General features: G+C 40.6%; 1 long non-coding RNA gene across 1 annotated transcript; it reads right to left on the bottom strand.

Moving 5' to 3' along the window:
• Positions 1-666: 666 nt before the first annotated feature.
• On the bottom strand, positions 667-20,301 carry LOC140849639 (uncharacterized). The gene is made up of 3 exons (XR_012131766.1): positions 19,059-20,301; positions 14,446-14,572; positions 667-6,877 (listed from the first exon to the last, which is right to left on the bottom strand). It is a non-coding gene; the product is annotated as an uncharacterized lncRNA (long non-coding RNA).
• Between the last annotated feature and the right edge of the window lie 21 nt (positions 20,302-20,322).

Below are 20,322 nucleotides of genomic sequence, written 5' to 3'. Positions count from 1 at the left end.
CACTGTACTGTTTACCATCTTGAGTTTGTGTCAACTGTTCAGCTTTGCTCCAAATAATATCAGAATTATGGAAGATTTTTTAACATTATTTTAAATAACTAAAAATTGAAAACAACTTGAATACCTGATAGGAGGAAAATACTGTCAAATAAATTATACTGCTAAGAGGGAATATTATACAACCTTCCAAAAGAAGCACATTGGAGGATATACCATAATAAGAGAAAGTGCTAACTGACACAATGTTAAATAAAAATCAGTACATACAAGTTATGTAGTATTATTAGGGAATTAATTATATATTCACCTATGGAATTGAGAAAAACAAACTGGAAAGGTAAGATGACAGAGACTATGGATGGTGGGTGATGTGTGAGTTTTATTCTCTTCCTTATGCATTTTTGTATTTCTCAACCTTTTTCAAAGAGAAGACATTTCTCAATTTTAAGATATATATAAAGTAGTATAAAAGGCCACTCTTTCTTAGTAGGTAAAACCCATAAATTGGTTTCACTAAAGAATACAAGACACTTTGGATCCCACTTCCAAGAAAAAAAGAAAAAAAAACAAGATTTCCTTTCTTATTCATGACACATAACAGCAAAGAAAACAAAGATGACAATGAAATCAAAAGCATGACAGACTAACTGTATGCATGGTGGCTAATCAGGCATCCTGTGCTGTGTATTCTTGGGAGGATATCTGGGTTTCAAAATGTAGTGCCTGCTTGTCCCAATCATTTATTCCTAGACCACAATGGAATGGGGCTCAGGAGGTTTGCAAAATGGGAGATAGCCTGTAAACAGCTGTAGCCCAGGAGAAAAGAAGTACCAGCAGGAGATAATACAGAGTGTAGAGGCCCAAGAGAGATGGCTAATTCCACCTGTGATAGTGAGGGAAGAATATAGAAAGCAGCAGACACTGAAAGACAGTGAAAGAGCTGAGCCTTAAGTATTACTAACTGAATTTTCAAGTTGGTTGGGTAAAGGAAACCCTTCTTCCATTTCTGAATTCTAAACTAATGGAGAAATAGAATAGAAGAATAGGGCAGATGGGAGACCAAACTATCACCTTTCCTTGGTAAAGTTGATGCTGAAGAATAAGTAAGAGTTTATGGCTGCAACTTACTGGGTTTCTAATTCTGAACCCAAAAGTAGACAGATTTACCCATGCAGTCACAAGGACTGCATTGCCATGGCAGGCTCTCTGACAGAGAGCAAGACTCCTTTAAGACCTACAACAGTAGAATCCAAGCAGGACACATGTTCTCAGCAGGCACACTGACCTCAAGAAGAAAAGGGGAGGAAGAGGCTAGAATGCATATGCTTGGTGTAGTGGCTTGAATGGTGGCCCCCAAAAGATATGTAAAACCAAAACGTGTAACTGTAAACTTATTTGTAAAAAAACTCATTTTTGCAGATGTAATTAAGGATCTTGAGATGAGATCATCCTAGATTAGGGTGGGCCCTAAATCAAATGGTAAGTGTCCTCAGAAGACAGGGTGGAGGAGGCCATGTGACCACAGAGGCAGAGACAGAGTGATGCATCTTACAAGCGAAGAACAACAAGGAGCACTGGCCATGGCTAGAAGCGGAGAGAGGCATGGGACACATTCCTCCTCAGTGCCTCCAAAAGGGGCCAACGCTGTCCACTCCTTGATTTTAGACTCTGGGCCTCCAGAACTGCACAAAAATACATTTGTTGTTTTAAGCCACTCAATTTGTGCTAATTTGTTACAGCAGCTCTAAGAGACTAATACACTTCATTTCTTCTTATAAACTCAGCCAACTATGAGTAGAAAGAAGAGGGAGAGGCCAGATTATTCCCCTAGTGGAGCTTCCTCCCCATAAAAGGAAATATCATAAAAGACACATCTTCCCCTAAAATAATAATAGAAGCCACTAAGATTTTGTTGAGTGCTTGTTGTATCAGCTCTTCTTCTGTGTAGCTTCATAGGGAACCCAGTAGGGGATTCTGTGAGGGAAGGGAATCCCAGGCTCCCAGGCTAAGGGGAAAGCTCCATGGGTATTTCCCGTCCACACACTTCCTCACATGTTCCTACACAACTTCCACCCAGTCCTTGGACATTTGGTCCAGGCTTGCTGTGATTTGCAACTTTGGGTCTTCTATTTTTCCACATCTTCTAGTCACAAGGATAGGAGGGTGTTTGTTTAATTATAACATTTATGTAAATACCATGTAATGTTTATGAAAAACGTAGTAGCTATGTTAGTCAGGGTTCTCCAGAGAAACAGAACTAAAGGCTACTGATTTAAATGTTAATTGGATCTAAAAAAATACCTTCCCAGCAACATATAGACTGGTGTTTGACCAAACAACAGATAGCACTGCCAAGACAAGCCAACACATAAAATTAACCCTCACAGGCTTAAAAAAAACTATGATTTTTTAAAAAATTGTGGTAAAATATACATGGCATTGAATTTACCATTTGAACCATTTGTAAGTGTACAGTTCACTGACATTAAGTACACTCATATTGCTGTGCAGAACTGTTTTCATCTTGTCAAACTGAAACCCCTTAAAGAGTAACTCCCCATTTCCCCTTCTCCTCAGTCCCTGGCAACCACCGCTCTGCTTTCTGTCTCTGTGAATTTGACTACTCTAAGTACGCCATGTACATAGTCTCATACAGGATTTTTCCTTTTGTGATTGGCTTATTTCACTTCCAGTGTCTTCAAGGTTCATCCATATTTTAGCTTGTATCAGAATTTCCTTCTTTTCTAAAGTTGAATAATGTCTATACATACACACCTACCACATTTTGTTTCTCCATTCACCTGCCAGGGGGCAGTTGGGTTGCTTCTACCTTTTGGCTATTGTGATAATGCTTCTGTGAACATAACTGTGCAAATATATATATTTGACACCTTGTATTTAATTCTTTAAAATACCTAGAAATGGAATTACTTGATTATATGATAGTTCTGCTTAATTTTTTGAAGAATTGCCATACTCTCTTCCACAGTGGCTGTACCATTTTGCTATGCTCTAGTCATCATTTTAAAACTGGTATCAAAAGATAGGATTAACAGTGACTTTAGAAAACACATTACAGGCATACCCTGAGATATTGTAGGTTCGGTCCCAGACCATTGTAATAAAGCCAGTCAAATACACTTTGGTTTCCCAGTACATGCAAAACTTATGCTTACACTATAACAAAGTCTATTAAGTGTGCAATAGAATTATGCCTTAAAAAATGTTAATTTTTGACTTGATTTTAAAACACCTTACTGCTAAAAAATACTAACCAGCACCTGAGCTTTCTATGAGTCATAATCTTTTTGCTGGTGAAGGGTCTTGCCTCAATGTTGATGGCTGCTGACTGATCCAGATGGTGGTTGCTGAAGGTCATGGTAATTTCTTAGAATGAAACAACAATGAATTTTGCCACACTGATTGATTCTTCCTTTCATGAATGATTTCTCTGTAGCACTTCACCCACAGTAGAATTTCTTTCAGAATTGGAATCAGTCCTCTCAAACCCTACAGCTGCTTTATCAATTTAGGTAATATTACTAATCCCCTATTGTCATTTTAACAATTGTCACAGCATTTTCATCAAAAGTAGATTCCACCTCAAGAAACCACTTTCTTTGCTCATCCATTAGAGGCAATTCCTAATCCATTTAAGTTTTATCATCAGATTGCAGCCATTCACATCATCAGGTTCTACTAATTCTACTCTCTTGCTATTTCCACCACATCTGTGGTTACTTCCTCCCCTGAAGTCTTGAACCTTCAATTTACAAAAAAAAAAAAAATGCAGATCTGTGAAGCACAGCAAAGCAAATCACAGTTAAAATAAGGTGTGCCTGTTTGTACATTAATACTCAGATTGCAGCCACATACCCAAAAGTGAGCAAAACACTCAACAAGGTGGCATGACAAATTACAGCTACTGCAGGTTGACTATCCAGCCTCTATTCAATCGTTCTCCTTCCTAAGAGAATTCCAATTTGTTTTTCAGTTAGTTACCCCTCACTTAGAGTGTCATGTGCCTCACAGGAAACTAACCCAGCTCTAGGAATATGTCTGATTGGTCTAAGAATATTATCCTTGTTAGAAGTTAGGCCATGCTTAGGCACGGGACACAATTTTGACCAATAAAGTGAGAATAAAATCAGCAATGGGGATCCTGGAAAATTGTCCTTATCCTTTAGAAAGCATCATAGCAGGAGACTGTCTTTCTCTAGACATAATCATTTCTGCATGTAATTCTTGAAATTGCTACAGCCAGGCTGCCACCAACCTGAAGAGGAAGCCAACATTAACCATGAAACAGGGAAGAGATGGAAATAATGTAGATCCTTGATGTTAAATTAACTTCACTGAATTGCTGAATTAACTCATTCTGGAGGCCACTTTTTATACCTGAAGACAGAATAAGTTGCTAAAAATATTTACCTGTCCATGAAAAGGTAATCTAGTTTATGTAAACAATGAAAACATAGCAAAGGACAAAGGGAAACAAAATGGCTCACAATTCCACTGTGTTAATCAAGGCTCTTGGCTGCAAGCAACAGAAACCAACTCTGGTTTACTCCAGAAGAAAAGAATGTGTTGGAAGGGTTATTAAGGATCTGACAAAACCAAAGGCAGGAGAACCAGGAGTCTTTCCCATGAAATCCAGAGCCAAGTCATCCCAATGTACTCCAAGATGCCACCACTGGAGTCAGCAGCACCCAGCCACTGCCACCACCATCATTGTTTCTGTTGTCACTAGCACAACACTACCATCGTTTCATTGTCATCTGTGATGATCTTCCTGCTGATTGTCCAAGTGTCATATAAGGCTGAGACTTGAGGAAGCAAGTCAGAAGCCTAGGACACAAAAGAGAGGAAGGCACATACTCTCAGAGTCGTGCAAATACAGAGACCCATTAAAGAGTAACTCCCCATTTCCCCTTCTCCCCATTCCCTGGCAACCAGCCAGTCGCAGAACAGCATTTGCGCAACTCTGAGAATGGGTGCCTCCTGAAGTTTTACAACCTAGCACCTTAGATGCCTCACCTGCTTCACCTTACTCCAGGTCCCATGTCACACACCCAAGTTTTGAAGTTCCAGGTGGAAACTGCAGGGCCCAAGCCTCATTCATACGACCACACTGTGGTTGCTAGGCAGTGAGCAAGGAAGGTGCTCCCCTTTCAGCTTCCACAGACAACAAGGGCAAGGCCATCTACCAAAACTAAACCCAGTGGGGCATTGCTCCCAAGTAGGGACCACCCAGAAACAATCACAGATAACACAGCCTGGGGGCAATTCTTTCAGGCTTTCTTCTGTGTATATATTGGGGGTGGGGGCAAAAAAATGATCTTATGTTTCTTACGCAGTTTTTTGTTCTTAGAAAACATCTAATATTCTTAAATAAAATCTACCCCAAATTTCCTCCTAACCAGCATCTTACCCTGATGTCTGAACTCTATCACTCTTATAATATGTGACTTCAAAAAATGGAATATTCTAGGTCAATCATGTTAGATTTATACTTTTGTTACCAACATTTGATCATTAACCAATTATCTGTGTTGTTAATTCTCTCCTACAAACATCGTAGTTTACCTTCAAAAGTCCTGTCTTAGATATTTTAAGTTGTTATAGGAGAGAGGATTGACAACTCCAAACCTTCCCTACCCCCAAGCTTGCCAAGATTTTACCAAAGGACCAAAATACTAATAAAAGAAACCCTGAGAGTGGAATTCACTACATGCACTGGCTGATTTCACTTTAACAGGATACTTAGGGAAAGAGGAAAAGCTTTTCAAGTGTAAGCAGTTTAACAAGGAGAAAAAATAGATATTCAAACAAATCTTAAATAGAAGGAAACTGTAGAAAAATGATTTTCAAGCTTGCCTTTCAGGGAAACTTCTTCTTTTTTAAAATTTAAACTCTATTTCCTTAAAAGTTACATAGCTAATCTTTCTCAAAGGGTGGTCAGAAATCATTATGTTTTTTTAATTTCACATTATTGAAATTTACATTTAAATTAAAAAAAAAATTACCCAGGCCTTCTCTGTAGGTTTACTTGCAGGTTTTCTTGCAGTTTTACTGTGTCTTCATAAAGCTGATTCAGTTGACAGTTGCTAAGGTGATGGCCTTTTTACATGACATTTTATTTATGGAGAACAGTTAAAGGAGAGGCACATTTTACTTGAGACTTTCTAGAAAAAAGATACTTTTATTTGCCATGTATGTCCCTCCTGGTCAAATTTTAAAGACAGGAGAACTAATAGAGGTTGTGAAATTTAATTAAGGACAAATGTACTCCGTAAACAAAAGCTTTAAAGTTTCCTAGCTGATGGCTATTTTTTCATCCGTTTATTCTTTATTTGCTGTTCAAGACTGTGAAACTTAAACCTCATCAGTAGCCTCTGAGATTTAAAGAAATATACTTCCTATTACATGGCTTAAGAAGCCGACTTAAGTTATCAAAATAAGAACCACGTAATAGGTGTTTTTTTAATTATTTGTTCTAATTTACTTGAAATTCCATGAGCCAAAGTCATCACCTCCTACCAGCTGAATTGGTTTTGTTTGCACAGATATTCACCATCTGTTGTTGTTGTTAAAGAAATCACTGCAGTGGTAGGAATATCCAGAAGGATAAACCCAAATCTACTTTCTGGGTAGAAATAGTTGCCCTACATTCAACATTCCTAAACTGCTATAAATGCAGCTTGAGAGAAATGTACACACAGCTCACCACCCGATTCCCGTCGAACTACCTTAAAAGCCAGTAGTACGAAGCTGACAGGCAGAGTTTTTCGATCTGTGTCTCCTCAGGCAAAGGCTCATCATGTAATGGGAGCCAGAGGGAAGACTGCAAGGGCCTCTGGGTAGATTTTCCTCATTTCTGAAAGGAGGCACAAGACAGAAATATTCCATTTCTCTCCTCTGGACTTTGTCAGCTGTAAGTAAAGACTGAAACTGTCATGACATCTTGTTAAAATGTGGACAAAACCAAACATTCTAAGAATGACAGAGTGGAAAGCTGAATAAAAGAAAACTTAGGACCACAATGGCATGACATTGCTAAGCAGCTGAAATAACCCTGTAATCACTTTTTCTCCAAACTTCTGATTTTGTGAGATAATGTATCTTTATTGCTTAAGCAACTTCAAGTTCAATTTTCTGTTACTTAAGGCAAAAAAAAAAAAATCTGATTGCCACAGATTGCAAAAATGGCTACAATTCTTCAACCCTCCCTGTATCTGTAGTCTATGCAATGCAACTTTGTTCCTCCTTCCATCAGGAGGAAAGGTCTCCACCCTCTGGATCTGAGGGGGACTAGTGACTTACTTTGGACAATAGAATGTGGCAGAGGCAAGTTGAAGAGTTCAGAGCCTGGGTCTCAAGAGACTTTGAATAATTCCTTTCTCACTTGTGGAATCTTGCTGCCACCATATAAAGTAAGTGAACTTGTCCAAAATCAGCCACACCAGGCCAGATTTCTCAGCTATTCCAGCTCACATATCCAAACTACAGGATTAAGAATTAAATTAGTGGTTGTCATTTTAAGCTTCTATGTCATGGGATTATTTGCCCTGTAGCAAAAGCTAAGGGATACATGGATAAAGGTAAAAACACAGATTCTTGCTAAGAACAACTTCCCTTAACTGCATGTTTCATTAAGGAATCTTTGAATATATTGGCATTGGAAATGGATGTATATGTGTGTGCTGCCAAAATTAAGTCATTAAATATATATTCCGTGAGAATATTGTGTAGTTGTGGAAGTGGAATCATTGAAGGCAATGCTGACATTCTACCATCGCTTCCTGTTTTTGACCTGTTGTAAAGTTGTCTCTATTATTTGGAGAGGGGAAGGAGTAGAAAGAAAAGGTGGGTAGCAAAAAACTGCAATGATCTGAAACAATTTGTATCTGGCATCGGAAAACCATCTTTGCATCTATAAACCCAATAATTCCTTCCAAATTAGGGTGTTTCCTTGGGCTGCAATTGAAGGTAGAATGCATTCTTCATGCATTTCTTCAAGTACAGAGCTTTGCAACCTAGAAACCTTCTGAGTAGTAGGGACGACCAACCTACAATCAAATGAATTGTGAAATCTTAGAGCAGGAACGAGCCTCAGAGAATACCTACTGCAAATCCCCCACTCAATGCAGTCTTCTCTATAACATTCAACTGATTCAGCAATCGTTTACTGGGTGTCTCCTATACGCGTCACTATGCAGCAGAGAATTCAAGAAGAGGATACACATTTCTGCCTTCAAGAACATTACCATCCAGTAGAGAAATAAGGCACTTAAATAAATAAGGTCCAAAAGGAAACTATTAAAGAGACAAACACTAGCCTCTGTGGAGTCAAAACAAGAAAGATCTCTCCTGTAGTGAAAGTAGAAAAGAGGTGACATTGGAGATGGAACTTAAAGGATGGATATGAATTGTACCCTGGACAACAGTGGGGGAGGAGGAAGGCCCAAATGGAGGAAATATTGTGAACAGAGATTTGAAGATGAGAAATAATAATAGTCCAGTGTGTCGGGTGAGTCAGATACTGATAATAATCTTTAAACATTTATGAGGTGAAAATTCTGGATTTTTACCTTCCAAACCATCTTTTTCCTGTCTCTTCATGTAAGAAAATGGCATGTCCATTCACCTAGTTGCTCCAGCCCTAGCCCAGGAGGCATCCTTGATTTGTTTCTTTCACTCAAATCCCATATCCAAACCATCATAAAGTCCAGTCAGTTCTAACCCCCAAGATACGTCTAGAATCCAACTCCTTCTCACCGCCACAATCACCACCCACTAACTCTAGTCCATCTTTTTCCATAGTGTCCTCCTAATTTGGTTTGTTACCTCCACTTTTTAACTCTTTCCAGTTTATTCCTCACAACACAGCCTGAGGGAGCTTTGTAAAATATAAATGAGTTCATATTACCCCTCTCAAATGGTTCTTCTCCAAAGGTTTCCTATCCCACTGGGAATAAAATCCAAACTTCTTACCATAAAATCCAAATGCCAAAAGCTTGCAGAATTTGCCTTCTGCCTTGTGTGATCTCATCTCCTACTACTTTTCCACTTGCCCACTATGCCTCAGTGTTTTGCCAATGGGTTTCAGCCCTGGGCAAGTTCACTATGGATTCAATGTGACCAAAGAAATGGCAGTAGAACATTCTTGGGGTGAAAGAGTTATACCCAACTTTATTTCCACGCAGCAGGTCAGTCACTAAAATCCCATTCACTCAGAGCAAGTCTGTATGCAGCAAGCCAGTCTCTGCCTCTGGGCCCCTCTGTCCACACAGCTGTCCTCTGGGCCTCTCTGCACAGTCGTCCCGCACAGCTGCCCTCTGGGCCTCTGTCCTCAGTGCTGCCACTGCTCCAGCCTCTGCTCTGCTCTCCTGCAGCCTTGCAGCCCTGCCACCGTGTTGCATGCAGAGCACTGGGTGGAGCTCTTTATATAGAGTCAACAGCCATGTATTGCCCACAGGTGTGCAATGAGTTAGTCAACCAGGGCCAGGTGAGAATCCTGGCCACAGGAACTCTAATTTTATCCACACTTAGCCACCTGACCCTTCTATACAAGGTCTTTCTCTCTTTAAGGTCTTTGTAGGCTCTATCCCCACAACCCAGAATGCAGAACAATGGCCTCAGCCTCTCATTTCAGTCAAGCCTCTTGAGTCTTTCAGCTGATCATCTAAGAGTCCCCACTGCCATCATTCTCTATCCTTGAACCTACTTCATTTTCTTCCTAGTGCATATCATTACCTGAAATTACAGTATGTATTCATTTGTTAACCTATTTCTCATCTATGTTAGTATTAGTTTCCTATTGCTGTTGTAACAAATTACCAAAAACTTGGTGACTTGACCAACACAAATGTATTATCTCAATGTTCTGGAGGTTAGAAGTCTGAAATGGGTCTCACTGGGCTAAAATCAAGATCAGTAGGGCTGTGTTCCTTTCGGAGAATTCATTTCCTTGCAGGCCACCAACATTCCTTGGCATCTGTCCCCCTTTCATCTTCAAAACCAGCGGTCGAGTCCCTCTCACATGGCATCACTCAGACACTCTTCTTCCCTCTTCTGTCTTTAAAGAACTCTTCTGACTATAGTGAGGCCACCTGGATAATCCAGAACAATCTCCCTGTTTTAAAGCCAGTTTAGCATCTGCAACCTTAACTCCCCCTTGCCACGTAACCTAATATAGTCACCAGTTCCAGGGATTAGAACATGGACCTCGGGGGGGCCATTATTCTGCCTACCACCCCCACCCCCCACACGCAGTGAAATATAAGTTTCACAGGGAGCCAGAGCCAGGTCTCCTTCACCTTCTGCACCTGGTACCCAACAATCAGTATTGTTCCATATACCTTTGTTAATAAATTCTTGAATACCACATATGGCTCTAACAGCTTTATGTGTGTTATCTCAGTTTCATCTTCACAACTACTCTGTGAAGTAAAACTACTATTATTTTCATTTTACCTTTGAGAAAATGGGTGCACAGAGAAGTAAATAACTTGCCTATGGTCACCTAGTAAGTGCGAGGCCAAGGGCACAAACTGAAGCAAACCCTAAAGCCTTTGTTCTGGTCCCTGTACCATGGCCCCTCCCAAGGAAGTCATGGAAAAGGAAAGGTGGGCCCCTCCTAGAGTCTGCCTTGAGTCAACTACGTTGTGAGCCTACGTGGTGAGCACAGGGGGAATGCCATTCTCTGTGACACATGGCTATTCCATCTCTGTCTAGGGCCTGCTAGTGAAGACAAACTCACTAGTCTGAGGGAGGAGCTTATTTCAATCTTTCAGCCACATCTGGTTTTGGTCCAACTAAGCGCAGCTATCCACAGGTGTCTGAGGATACTTTCAAGCTAAATGCAAATGCTTTCATTTTTCCTGAGTAGGCCTTCTGTGTAGAATGTCCCTCTGCTTTCCTACTCTGATGAGCTGGGCTGAGCCCTGAAGAGACTCAGGAACACCCCTCCCGTACCACCTTTTCTTCCAGGCTAGATCAGAGCCAGCCTTAGCAGCCCACTTCTGTACCTCTTCCTGGATCTCACCCTGGTCTCACTCAAAGACCAAAGCCCCTCCACATAGATGAAACTCAGCCCCCAGAATGCTTCAGAGGGAGAGTAAGTGAGGGCCTTTTATAATCATTTCCCTCCATTCCTCCCTCAATTTTCTATTTCCCGGGCCAAGAGAGGGGGTGTGTGAGGCATTGTTCTAAGAGGACTCCGTTGTATGCTTGATGAGTGTGAGGGGCCCTCCCTCACAAGGCCGGGAAGTAAAATGGAGAGTGGGTGGCCAACAGGCAGTGCTTTTCTTTTTCTGGCAAATAATCCATAAAATGGTTAATTCCCACAAATATAATCAAGCTAGCAATCCATGTGTAATTTGGCAATATGCTTGCTGGTCAGATAATGACTTAAATTGTTGGTGGGATTTTTAAAGGAAAACTTACTTAGTCATTTTAATAAGGATGCTCCTCAGAGACAAATTTTTAAAAGAATTTTGATGCAAGTAAGACTAAGGTCAAAGTATTATCTCTAGGTCTACATCATAATAGCCATTCAGAGTATGTTATCTCCCTTTTAAAGATCTAGCTACCATACTCACACATTCTCTCTCTCTCTCCAATCTGTCAACCATATCAACCATACACATACATACATTTATATAGACATATACTTACATACTCCTAATATTTCCAATTACCAAGGAATTCTCCCATCCCTTCTCCTGCCTTCTGTCCTGTTCTCCACTTCCACACAAAATTACACTTGCAGAATGACAGCACTGGATGCAATACTACCCATGTAGACTGCGTGTGTTAGTCCCTAAGGATGCATAAGTTGGCATCCCAGCTCCAGCACTTACTATCTATGTGACTTTAGGCAAATTATTTAACATCTCTAAATCTCTGTTTTGGCATCTGAACTAGCATAATAGTACCTATCTCAGGCTCAATATTGAGCATCAGCTATGCACCTGACACTGTTCCAGGTACTGAGGATACAATAAAAAGATGAAATTCCCCAGTAAACTTATATTCCAGTGGGAGGAAATGGGTCTTAAGCAAACAAATTAGATAATTTCAGATAAGCACTATTAAAGGTAAAATATAGTAATATGATAGAAACTTAGAAGATGATAGCCTGCCTCAGATATGACCACTGATGATCCTTGATGCTCCTGGTATACCTGCCTTTGTGTGGACCTTGCCACACTGCATAGAGTTGACCAGAGAAGCCAATAGGATGTCATGGAAATGATGGTGTGTAGCTTCCAAAGATAGGTCATGAAAGACATCACAGCTTCTACTGCACTCTCTCTTAGATCACTCAGTTTGGAGGAAGCCAGGTGCCACGTTTTGAGAATATTCGAATAGTCTCATGGACAGTCCCATGGCAAGGTGGTGATGAAAGAAGTCTCTTGCCAATAGCTACCTCTGAGCATGCTGATTAGCCAATGCCTACCTGCCCTGTGCAGTGATGGCTGCAGCCCCAGCAAACTCCTAAAAGGCTCCAAACTGTAAGCTGTCACTCAAGCTGCTCTGGAATTCTGACCCATGAAAACTCTGACACTACATTTTTACTGTCATTTTAAGTAATTTGTTGCATAGCAATAGATAACTAATGTAGGGAACTGTAGATAGGATGATCAGGAAAGGCTGCAGTGAGCTTCACCAAGCTTGGCTTATTGTGAGGATTAAATAAGTAAGGTGTACAAAGTGCTTAGCACATGGTCAGGCTTTTAGCACATGCTCAGTAAACATTCGCTGTGGTTATTTTTATCATCTGTGGTGAATTTAGTCTTCATCCAACACCCGCATATTACCGAGGAGTACCTTGGAATCGAGAGAATTTCGGACATTTGTCCATATCACACAAAGCAAGTGTGAGCTAACCTAAGTCTGAAGGCCAGATCTCCTGCTTCTACTGGGACCTAAACAGGACCTCTTTCTTCTTATGCTCTTCCCACTTGGCACAGATCTGCTGAAGTGAGGAACATGACAAGTCTATACACAGAGTAAGACTCGACTAAGTCTGCTCTACCACCCTTGGTTAATGGAGCAGGGGACAGAGAGAAAGTGGGCCTGGGCATGTAGGAGAAGCTATTCAATGGCTTACCCATGAGGACCCATTCAGAAAGCAATGGCCATGGCCAGATAAGCATTTCTGAATTTATGTGAAATGCTCTCTTCTTCACTAATTTCTGCTGGGAATTCAACAGCTGTTTTTAATATTTTGATGCTAATCACCTGTAAGTCCATGGGGTGGAGAAAATAGAGAAAGGAAGATTGTCTGCAAAGCCCTCAAGCCTATCTGTACCTCAGCCTAGAAGATCTTAGAACAAGCTGGCTCCCATATGCTACTGTTCTCATCCTTTTTGGGGTCTAGGATGTGGCCCACTTTCCTCTCTTGGTGGCCACCATACCCATTCTCCCAGGGCATTCCTTCCTCTCTTCCATTCCCATGACCAGCTGTGGAGTAGCACATGTCCCCCATACTTCCCTCTTTCCTTGTATCCTTCAGAGATAAGCTCACAGGCCCTGCTTAGTACGAAGAGTTCACTGCTAGTCACTACAGAGAAACAGGCAGCAGGCAAAGAGAAATAACCAAAGTGGGGAAATTACTAAGGTGACAGAATCTTTCCATGTGACCATCATTCCCTTACTGAAAACCTTTGGGTCTCTTCACATCACCGAGAGAACAAATCCCAAGCTCTTTAAGGTTCTCCAAGATGTTGCCTGGTTTCAAAACCCTAGTCCACTTGTGCCCTTGAGCAAGTTACTTATTTCTTTGTGTCTCACTTTTTTCTAACGTAGAAAGGATATGGAGTGTGAGAATAAAATGAGCTAGTATATATTAAACTTTCTATCAGTATCTGGAACATAAAATGTTCAGTAAATGTTTTCTATTGCTACTGTTATTATTACTGTTATTATGAATGCCTCTGCAATCTTATCTGTTACTCCCAGCCTTACATTTGCTTGAAGATCCCTCATATATGTACCATATGCTTAATCATCTCCATGCTATTTTATTATGTTCCCCTGTGCCCAGTCAGCTTTTTCCTCCCCTAAGTGTGGCTCAAATGGAGATCTTTAGAGAAGATTCTACTCAAGTAAACTTCCTTTGGAAAGCACTCCATTACCATGGTTTCACCTCCACAGTGTACTCGGGTACCTTCTTCTTTGCTCCTATAACATCCTATGCATACTTCCACCATTAAGAATACATGTGTGTATTTCAATTATCTATAGCTGCAAAACTCCAAAACTTAATAGGTGAGAACAATAGCCATTTTAGGTGCTCACAATTCTATGTGTCAAGAATTAAGGCAAGGCTTGGTTGGGCAGTCCTTGTGCTCCATGTGGCATTAGCTAAGGTCACTGGCTCACCAGCATTCAGCCAGCCACTGGACTGAACAGGAGGCCCATGAAGGTCTCACTCACGTGTGTCACGCCTTGATGCTTCTCTCACACTCTTGCTCCCTGTGGCTTGCTTGGACCTCCTCACAGCATAGTGGTCTCAAGGTAGACGGGCTTCTTGCATGGTGGCTGACTTCCAGGAAGAAGCATTCTAAGAGTAGCAAAAGCCGAAACTATAGATTTCTTAAGGCCCAGCCACTGAAGTTACACAACACTGTTTCTACCACATTCTATTCATCAAAGCCAGGGAAAGAACAAACTCAAATTCAATTTATAGCCATCTTGAAGTTACCACCAGATTCTGAGCTCCCTGAAGGCATGGAGAGAATTCTATGTCTCAGTATTCTCCAGTACCTAACTGAGAAGAGTGCCTAACAAGTTGTGGCTGAATTGAACTCCTACACAAACATAGGAAAGCTCTAGAGGAGGATGAGCCAGCCTAACAAAACCTGGGAGCTGCCAAAGCCTCCCACCCACAACATCTGCTTCTTGTCAAATCCACTTTCAGTTCGTTTCTGGCGCAACAAGGTGTGCGAGCAATGCCAAAGTCACTAATCAAATACCAGAGTCTCTAACTGCCTTTAACATGGGTAAAGGGCAGAAGTGAAAGAGGTTAGCATAGTTGGAATGTTCTATATGACTATCTAAAGGACAGATAAAATATGAAATGTATCTGTGTAAACATGTTCAACCCTAGTGCTATGGGGATCCAGAGCATTTTCAACCAAGAGGACTCTTGATTCTCCTTATTTGGCAAAAACCCTGCCCTAAACATCATGCAAACTGCAGTAAAAGTCAGTGGCTGGACCATATGAATTTCACTCCTGAATTCCCTAGAGAAAGCCCTGTTGTTTCTGCCTATAGCTCATGGCAGCAGTTTGAGATTACTGTAAGAATGCCAGCCTCCCAGGACCAGGCGCCAGGGGCAGAGCCATGGGGAGGTGAAGGCATGGGAGTGAGTCAGCTCAGACCACCAGCAATTGTCTGTAAAGAGAATATGCAGGCCTCATCTGCAGCCAGCATTAGCAAAGGCATTCAATTTTTAATGAGCAAACCACTGGGAAGAAAACAAATACAACTTTAAAACACCTGAGTAAGCAGGTCTGCTTCTTTGTTGATCTTAGTGACCCTTGTCCCTGCCAATGGGATGGATTAGGATACCCTGTTCCCATCCAGGATCCCAAATAGCTGGAGGTACCTGAGAGGAATACTATAGACAGAGGCTACCTGGCATCCACAGAAGTAGGGAATCTACTCTTCTTCCTTCACTTGGGGACAACTTGGCAGATGTCAGCTATCCTGAAGAGAACTCCTTTTCAAGTTAGAAGGATTCTGGATGCATAAAAAAGTGGCCCATTTAGTAACTCTCTGGAATCCCTGAGAGTGAAAACTATTGCCCAAGTCACCATCTTGTCTTCTTATGAGGCAACCAAGGGTGTAGAAAACACTTCAGGGCAGAGAAAAGTACAAACCCCTTTCCTTCACATTACAAGCCAGGCAGAATCCTGGCAGCTGTGACATGTAGGAAGGCAGATGGGGGAGGGGCCATACTGCATTTTCCCCGGGTTACTGCTACCTTTTCCAGTGTTCTTTATGTCCCCTCAGAAACTAGGTTATGAAGTAAGAGACTCATGCCACTGATGTTTCCAACCAACAGATATCTAACAAGCACTGACAGCACACCAGGCCCTCTTCCAGGCTGGTAATAGCAAAGAACCTAACAGACAAGGCATCTGCTATATTGGAATTTTCCAACAAGCAAATAAAAAAGCAATTTTAGGTCATAAGTAAATCATGAGAATAAACAGGAAAGAGGGAAGAGTGATAGAGAATGGCTTCTTCAGGTAGAGAACACCTCTCTAGAGAGGTGACATTTGGAGCTGGGCCTTCAGTGATGACACAGAAAGACCCTTCATCTGGGAGAGAAGAGCCCCAGGCAGACGGAGCCTTCAGACAGAAATGGGCTTGGTGTCTCTGAGGAACAGAATGAAGACCAATGTGAAAATAAGAAACAAAATATGAGATAAAGTGGATGAGACAGAGAGGGGTTACATCATGCAGGGCCTTGTACGACATAATAAGCCATTTGGATTTTATTTCCCTCTATATTTTGCTTAAATATTTACTACTCCTGGTTCTCTAACTCCATAATGCTTCATTTATCAAAGATAAGTATGTTCCAAAGCAGAGGTCCTCAAAATGTGGTTCCCAAACCAATAACATTAGCAACACCATGGGAATTTGTTTAAAATGCAGTCTTAGGCCCCACCACAAACCTGCCAGATTAAAAACTCTGGGTGTGGAGTCCAACATTCTGTGTTCAGTAAGTCCTCCAGGTGGTACCAATGCATGGTAGTTTGAGAACCACTGCTCCAGAGAAAAAAGCTGTCTGGATTACTGAAACTTCCTTAAAGAAGACAAGGACATATATATGTTTTAGTGTGGTTCCTATCTTTTCAAAAAATGGAAATAAAATCAGTACATAGATTCTGACTGACCTTTTCTGGACATTCATGATCCTCATTATGTGAACTTCAACACAAGTCATGCCCTGAGGGCCTAGGAAAACAGAGAAAATGACTTGCCTCTACACTTAAGGGCCAGAGGTGGCTGGTCTTTGTGAGGATTTGTGTTTACTTTCTTTCTTCTTAAGTGTTCACTTTACTTAATAATAAGTAAAATAAAAATAAAAATAGTTACTTATCAATAACAATATATCCAGAGACAGTGCTTCAACAGGACTGTAAGTAAATAGTATTACTATTTTGAAAAACAAGAAAACAGGCTCCAAAAGGTGAAGTCATATGTCAAGGACACAGGCTAGTAAACTCAAGTGTATTTTGTTATCTACTGTGGAGTAATAGTGATTCTAAACTAAACAGTGTAAAACAACATTTATTGTCTTATATGTTTTCTCTTTATGAAGTAAACAAATGTATAAAAGACATCACAAAGAGCAAGGAAGAGTATAAATCCCTTTCCATTGCACTACAAATATCTGAATACTCACATGCATGACAGAAAAGCAAGGAGGCAAGACCACATGAGTGAAAACCAAGAAAACGCAGGCATAGAGCACAGAGAGTCAGACAGTAGACTTTTTAGCTACTGACTTTAAAAACATATATATATATATATTTAATTTGTTGAAAGGGATGAAAATCAACCTTTAAAATTTTGGCAGAGAACTGAAAACTGATGTTTTAAAAAGAGTCACTGAAAATGCTAGAACTAAAAAATAATAAACAATTAAGAGACTTATGACATGTGTTAAATCCACATATGAATTGATTTAACAGTCAGTTACACATAGACAAAGAGAGAATGTATGATATGAAAGAAAATACCCAGAAAGAGAAAAGATAGAAAAAGTGAAGGAAAAATTAGAAGAGATTATAAGAGACACAGAAAAGCACTTCCCAAATGATTTTTTTAATATCCAAAATGTCACAAACTGATACTTTTGTAAACTGAAATTTAAGTATATTAGAACAATGAAATAAGAAAAACATACAAATAAAGCCTGAACTTTTATTAGATTCATAAGACATAAAATTATTCTGATAGTTGCTATAAAGGCTTCAAAATGCTTACTCTAAATTTCTGTACTTACCATGGAATTGACATAAAAGATCAAAGAAAAGGCTTAATTTATGTTTAGTTGAGGTCCTGGAGGGTAAGGACAAAGATAATGGAACAGAAATACAACTTGAAGTGTTAATAGCTGAGACTTTCCCAAAACTAATTAAATACTTCAGTTGGCATATTCAAGAAACGCCAAACTGGCTAAATAAAGGAAAACCTAAGTACTTTATAGTAAAACTGATAAACACCATAAACAAAGAAAATGTCTTAAAAGCAGCAGAGAGAGTGCCATCAAAGGACCTATAATTAGACTAGCAGCTAATTTCTCAAAACAACATTGAAAGTCAAAAACAATGGAATAACAGCTTCAAAGTGCTGAAAAAAAAAACTGCCAACTCTAAATTCTATTCCACACATAGATGGATGATGATAGATAGATAGCTAACTAGCTAGCTAGCTAGATAGATAGATAGATAGATAGACAGACAGACAGATACATACATAGATAGATTAGATAGATAGATAGATAGATAGATAGATAGATAGATAGATAGATAGATAGATAGATAGATAGATAGATAGATAGATAGATAGATAATCACAGTCCTCTGAGCTACCCAGCAGGATTCTTTAAATTAGCCCTGACCAGCAATTGTGGCCAAGTGGTTCTAGAAACCAAGAATGGAAGTGTGTCAAGAAAAGAAACTAGACCAGACATTTTATAACTTCTCCTTTGTGTGAACACACAACAGACAAGAGTGTTTTTATTTCATCTGGACTCCCATAGCACCCTGCACATTTGTCTATTCTAGCACATATAAGGTGATAAATAGTAAGTGGTATTTCTGTCCACTTCCCACCACACTCTGAATTTCCAAAAAATAAAGACAGAGCTGTATTCATCTTTGAACTCAAGCACCTGGCAGAGTGACTAGCATAAGAGACTTTAGATAAATCTTAAATTAATTAATAGACAAATGAAAGAATGAATGATGTAGTTCTCTTGCAGGAATCTGAGTTCTGGAACCGTATAACCACCTGTGAAAACTCACCAAATGGAGTGCATTGAACCTTCTTCCCAGCCGTGCTCTCCAGCCTCACCCATACTTTGCCACCAGCAACTTCTTCCCATTCTTGCAGGGAGAAGCCTGGAACCAGAGGGTACATTCCTTGGCTTCTCTCACTTCATCCAAAACATTCAGGCAGTTGGCTGATACTAACCTGTATGTTGCTCCTGTTTTCTTCTCCATATCTGAGTGAGACCAGACTCTTGACAGTGACTGTGACAAATTATGTTTCTCTCCTCAAGATCTGCCTCTGTGTCCATTCACTGCTTCTGGGCCAGTAACTGGAGTTATGTCTCAGGGTAGCTAAGTGGAGAAATACAGTGCTTGATCCAGAAGAAAACATCTTATCCTCAGAAACAGATGAGGACTTGGCTAAGGTGTGTCAGCATGAACTATGGGGACACACGTGGGAGCGAGTTCAAGGATGGTAAATAGGAGTGGGAGGAGTGGAGTGGAATACAGAGGCAAGAGAGATGTTATTGACCAGGGAGCCCCCTTCGAGTACATTTAGTGCATTTCTGCACAGCTCTTTGCGGCTTGGACATGATGATGCCTTATGGTAAATTAAAGAGAGAGTCTGGAGTGGCATGGCAGAAAATTGAGGGTGGGGTCAGAACGTTCAGGGAGACAGAAATGTTAGAACAAATTTATTATACGAGACACACTTGCTGGGAGGGTTCAGGGGACATTCCCTTCTCTAGGCAATAGGGAATGTATCAGTGGGGGGCAATGGCATCTTTGAGAAGCTTTGAGATGACTGTTCACTGTAGGCCAGTGTGAGAACAAGTGATTCTGCCATACAACTGGGCTCCCTCATGCAAATGGAAATGATGGGATTCCAGAATAACAAAGGCTTCATGCTGTTGCTTAACCGTCAGAGCCAAATGGACATAAACCAAAACAGCAGCACTACTAGAGGGAACACGGGTGTGCCTCCAGCCATGGAGGTTTTGATGATAACCAATAGACCAATAAGCTTTGGCTCCGCCTGAACTTAGGATATTCCCTTATATCAGAGCTTTGACACAGATCCATTTGCTATAGCAAATTCAGTCAATAACACCCAAGTCCACGTTTATTTTCTGCTCCCCTGTGAATGGGAGCATTGCATGTGGCCGGGTCTGGGCTTACAGATAGGCAGTGGAGTTTGTTGGATGCCTGAGTGACACCACCCACCCTGTCTCCTGCCAACCCCTCCAAAGTCTTCCCTACCATGTTTCAGCAGAACCTGAAATTACACTATTTACAA

The sequence above is a fragment of the Manis javanica genome, chromosome 5 (genome assembly GCF_040802235.1).
Source record: "Manis javanica isolate MJ-LG chromosome 5, MJ_LKY, whole genome shotgun sequence".
Classification (NCBI taxonomy): Eukaryota; Metazoa; Chordata; class Mammalia; order Pholidota; family Manidae; genus Manis; species Manis javanica.
The sequence above is the reverse complement of the archived record's forward strand: the minus strand, read 5'-3'. Positions and strand labels throughout refer to the sequence as shown.